This window comes from Labeo rohita, unplaced genomic scaffold (genome assembly GCF_022985175.1).
Source record: "Labeo rohita strain BAU-BD-2019 unplaced genomic scaffold, IGBB_LRoh.1.0 scaffold_2735, whole genome shotgun sequence".
Classification (NCBI taxonomy): Eukaryota; Metazoa; Chordata; class Actinopteri; order Cypriniformes; family Cyprinidae; genus Labeo; species Labeo rohita.
In genome coordinates, this window is record NW_026129029.1 from 1 (window position 1) to 5505 (window position 5505).

A 5505-nucleotide genomic window follows, 5' to 3' on the forward strand; every position below is an offset into this window, starting at 1 on the left:
CCCTTTCACCCTCAAGTCTTCGTGTATTTAGAAAACTTGTTTTTTTTCTGCACCAAATATTCCCGCTTCAGTCAAATTTTAATTCGTTCCACTTTATTTGTGCCGCAGTGTTGATTAACAACGAAACAAGTCAGCTTGTCCCTTTTTTTATATAAATAAAAGAAAGAAAGAAAGAGAGAGAGAAAGAAAAAGAAAAAACGTGGCCAATTTTTTTACAATTTAAAAGAAATGCAAGCCATATCGTTTTATGAAAAAAAAATAACACCAACATTTGTTCGTATTAGGCCTCTTGTTTTTTTATTTATAGCTAATCTTAAAGAGTAATATCTATAATAATAATATCTACAATAATATATAATATAGAATAAATATAATAGGAATAATAAAAAAGCCAGGGAAAAAAACAAATAATATGACGTAAAACTCGGTGAGTTTCATGCACATCAAAGGCAGACCATAGGAATTATAATCTACCGCAAAGAAAAAAAAGTGCCCAATTTCTGAGGATTTAAAAGCAGAAATGCAAAGCATATTGTTTTATGAAAAAAAGAACACAAAATTTGTTCGTATTAGGCCTACTTGATTTTTCTTTATAACTAATGTTAAAGAGTTGGTCTATAATATATAATAAAAACTAACAGAAGTTTACAGTATTTCAGCAATATTACACCAAAATAAATGCTATACATGAATTAACATATTAAATGTCAAAAGGTTTGAATGTTTGAATTTATATTTATATGTCATATCTCAGTTCAAATCACACAGGCATATATATTAATCTAAGAAACAAATAAAAATAATAATGTAATTGATCACAATAAAATACTTTTTTTAAAAAAGGTTAAATATTTTGTCTAACTTTCATGTCATGTGATAGTGAATATGCAAATGTGTAGCTAAGATTTTAAAATATTAATTTGGCTGACAAAAAAAAAAAAAAAAAAAAAAAAAAAAAAAAAAAAACAGATTGAGAACCAGAAATAAAAACGTTATGCCTGGAAACTTACTGTAGAGAGAAAAAAGTGACAAATTTTTGAAGATTTGCTTTAAAGAATTGCTCTATGATATATAATAAAATATAATGGTAATAATAAAAGAGCCAGAAAAAAATAACATTTATATGACGTAAAAATCAGGGAGTCGTTTTTTTGTTTTGTTTTGACTTTCTGTAAGGGTTAGGTTTAGGGGTAGGGTTAGGGTAAGGGGATAGAAAATACCATTGCGCCTATGGAGAGTCCCCACAAGGACAATAAACCAGACGTGTGTGTGTGACTTTTTTTTTTTTCAAATAGATTTTTTATGTCAATCAAAGACACTGGAAATATAGCCTGTACTGCAAAAAAAAAGAGTATTTAAAAGCAGATTTCTGCATATGAAAGCATATGAATGTGCTTCAAAATTTACTGAGAGAAAAAAGCGTCTCGATCGCCCCCTGGAGGAGAAAGGAAGAATGAGGAGGCTGAGAGATGCTGTTTGCAACGCTTTGACAAAATCTAAACGAAGCAATCCGTTTAAAATGATAGAGGGAACAAGCAACGACTCTGAGTCATGTGTAAGTGTATTAGCTGACGAGTGGAGGAAAAGCAAAAGCTTACAGCACCTGGTATTCCCAGGCGGTCTCCCATCCAAGTACTAACCAGGCCCGACCCTGCTTAGCTTCCGAGATCGGACGAGATCGGGCGTGTTCAGGGTGGTATGGCCGTAAGCGAGAGCTCAAGTCAAGAGAGAGCTATTTAAACAACACACACCGACAGCAGCACAACACCAATCGACCCGTAATGACAAAGAAACAAGTCAGCTGTCCTTCTTTTTATATAAATAATAGAAGAAGATGAAAAAAAACGTGGCCAATTTTTGAGGATTTAAAAGCACAAATGCAAGGCATATTGTTTTATGAAGAAAAGAACACTAAAATTTGTTCGTATTCGGCCTACTTGTTTTTTCTTTATAGCTAACGTTAAAGATTTGCTCTGTAATATATAATAAAATATAATAGAAGTTTACAGCATTTCAAAAATATTACACCCAAATAAATGCTATACATGAATTAACATATTAAATGGAGAAAGGTTTGAATGTTTGAATTTACGTTTAAATGTCATATCACAGCCCAAATCACACAGGCACATATAATAATCTAAAAGCTAAATAAAAATAATGTACTCGATCACAATGTCCTTGAAAACGTGTTTTTTTCTTCACCAAATATTCCCGCTTCAGTCAAATGTCAATTCGTTCCACTGTATTTGTGCCGCAGTTTGTGTCAACGTGTCCCTTTTTTATATAAATAAAAGAAAGAAGGAAAGAAAAAGACAAAGAAAAAAACAATTAATATGATGTAAAACTCTGGGAGTTTCATGCACATAAAAGGCAGAGCATAGGAATCATAATCTACAGAAAAAAAAAAAAAAAAAAGTGCCCAATTTTTGAGGATTTAAAAGCAGAAATGCAAAGCATATTGTTTTATAAAAAAAAAGACTAAAATTTGTTCATACTAGGCCTACTTGTTTTTTCTTTATAGCTAACTTCAAAGGGGTCATCGCATGCCCATTTTCCACAAGTTGATATGATTCTTTAGGGTCTTAATGAAAAGTCTCTAATATACTTTGATTAAAAATTCTCAATGGTTTGGTAAAACAACACCCTTTTTACCTTGGCAAAATCATCTCTGCAAAAATCAGCTCATTCTAAGGGGTTGTTCCTTTAAATGCAAATGAGCTCTGCTCACCCCGCCCCTCTCTTCTCTCTGTGGAAAGACGATCTTGTTTACTTTAGCCGCATTTAGCCGCTAAACTTGCTAACTACCACGTTAAAGGGAAAGGCGATCGCAAAGATTGATAAAAAAACGCTTATACTCACTTCTGCTGTAGGTGAAGCTGGATCATGAATGATTCGCGCGAACATAGACGGATATATGTAGACTGGGAGGCGCATTCCCTTCACAAACAAACGTAATCCACTGCATCTTCAGCGGCTCAGATGTCGGGGGCAAATGACGACCACTATGTTCATTATTACATCCAGCAACACAACACCTCAATCGCTCGATCGGAGATATTCCTGTCTAACTTGCATCCCTGCTTCGGCATCGAAACAAGGAAAGTTACTGGACCGTTACAGCTGATCTGAGGTAAGACGCTCATGTCAATCAACTATCGTGGGAGCGGCCTCTGTGGGTGTGACGCCACAACGACAGGCATCTGAGAATGGCTTGATTTGAAAAAGGGGATATTATTTTTACAGATTAATTAAAAACCCCTGCATGGATTTTTATCATTATAGGGTAGATTTGTACATACACTGCCAACACACATTAATGTTCAAACAACATGAAAAAGTGAACTTAGCATCCGATGACCCCTTTAAAGAGTTGTTCTGTAATATATAATAAAATATAATAGTAATAATAAAAAAAACAACAGAAAAGAAAAACAATTATTATGATGTATATAAAGAAAAAAGAAAAAAAAAAGGTGGCCAATTTTGAGGATTTAAAAGCAGAAATGTAAAGCATATGAATGTAATGTAAATCAGTCAGTAGTGCTTCAAAATTTACTGAGAGAAAAAAGCGTCTCGATCGCCCCCTGGAGGAGAAAGGAAGAATGAGGAGGCTGAGAGATGCTGTTTGCAACTTTGACAAAATCTAAACGAAGCAATCCGTTTAAAATGATAAAGGGAACAAGCAACGACTCTGAGTCATGTGTAAGTGTATTAGCTGACGAGTGGAGGAAAAGCAAAAACTTACAGCACCTGGTATTCCCAGGCGGTCTCCCATCCAAGTACTAACCAGGCCCGACCCTGCTTAGCTTCCGAGATCGGACGAGATCGGGCGTGTTCAGGGTGGTATGGCCGTAAGCGAGAACTCAAGTCAGGAGAGAGCTATTTAAACAACACACACCGACAGCAGCGCAACACCAATCGACCCGTAATGACACATGTGCCGGGCTGCAGCAACACACAAACAGCCCCCTTTCACCCTCAAGTCTTCGTGTATTTAGAAAACTTGTTTTTTTTCTGCACCAAATATTCCCGCTTCAGTCAAATTTTAATTCGTTCCACTTTATTTGTGCCGCAGTGTTGATTAACAACGAAACAAGTCAGCTTGTCCCTTTTTTTATATAAATAAAAGAAAGAAAGAAAGAAAGAGAGAGAAAGAAAAAGAAAAAACGTGGCCAATTTTTTTACAATTTAAAAGAAATGCAAGCCATATCGTTTTATGAAAAAAAAATAACACCAACATTTGTTCGTATTAGGCCTCTTGTTTTTTTATTTATAGCTAATCTTAAAGAGTAATATCTATAATAATAATATCTACAATAATATATAATATAGAATAAATATAATAGGAATAATAAAAAAGCCAGGGAAAAAAACAAATAATATGACGTAAAACTCGGTGAGTTTCATGCACATCAAAGGCAGACCATAGGAATTATAATCTACCGCAAAGAAAAAAAAGTGCCCAATTTCTGAGGATTTAAAAGCAGAAATGCAAAGCATATTGTTTTATGAAAAAAAGAACACAAAATTTGTTCGTATTAGGCCTACTTGATTTTTCTTTATAACTAATGTTAAAGAGTTGGTCTATAATATATAATAAAAACTAACAGAAGTTTACAGTATTTCAGCAATATTACACCAAAATAAATGCTATACATGAATTAACATATTAAATGTCAAAAGGTTTGAATGTTTGAATTTATATTTATATGTCATATCTCAGTTCAAATCACACAGGCATATATATTAATCTAAGAAACAAATAAAAATAATAATGTAATTGATCACAATAAAATACTTTTTTTAAAAAAGGTTAAATATTTTGTCTAACTTTCATGTCATGTGATAGTGAATATGCAAATGTGTAGCTAAGATTTTAAAATATTAATTTGGCTGACAAAAAAAAAAAAAAAAAAAAAAAACAGATTGAGAACCAGAAATAAAAACGTTATGCCTGGAAACTTACTGTAGAGAGAAAAAAGTGACAAATTTTTGAAGATTTGCTTTAAAGAATTGCTCTATGATATATAATAAAATATAATGGTAATAATAAAAGAGCCAGAAAAAAATAACATTTATATGACGTAAAAATCAGGGAGTCGTTTTTTTGTTTTGTTTTGACTTTCTGTAAGGGTTAGGTTTAGGGGTAGGGTTAGGGTAAGGGGATAGAAAATACCATTGCGCCTATGGAGAGTCCCCACAAGGACAATAAACCAGACGTGTGTGTGTGACTTTTTTTTTTTTCAAATAGATTTTTTATGTCAATCAAAGACACTGGAAATATAGCCTGTACTGCAAAAAAAAAAGAGTATTTAAAAGCAGATTTCTGCATATGAAAGCATATGAATGTGCTTCAAAATTTACTGAGAGAAAAAAGCGTCTCGATCGCCCCCTGGAGGAGAAAGGAAGAATGAGGAGGCTGAGAGATGCTGTTTGCAACGCTTTGACAAAATCTAAACGAAGCAATCCGTTTAAAATGATAGAGGGAACAAGCAACGACTC

The 5505-nt window shown here is 33.4% G+C and overlaps 2 non-coding genes across 2 annotated transcripts; both read right to left on the bottom strand.

Annotated features, from left to right (window-relative positions):
- Window positions 1–1591: 1591 nt before the first annotated feature.
- On the bottom strand, window positions 1592–1710 carry LOC127159997 (5S ribosomal RNA). The gene has a single exon (XR_007826620.1). It is a non-coding gene; the product is annotated as a 5S ribosomal RNA (ribosomal RNA).
- Window positions 1711–3741: 2031 nt separating this feature from the next.
- On the bottom strand, window positions 3742–3860 carry LOC127159998 (5S ribosomal RNA). Its single transcript, XR_007826621.1, has one exon. It is a non-coding gene; the product is annotated as a 5S ribosomal RNA (ribosomal RNA).
- Between the last annotated feature and the right edge of the window lie 1645 nt (window positions 3861–5505).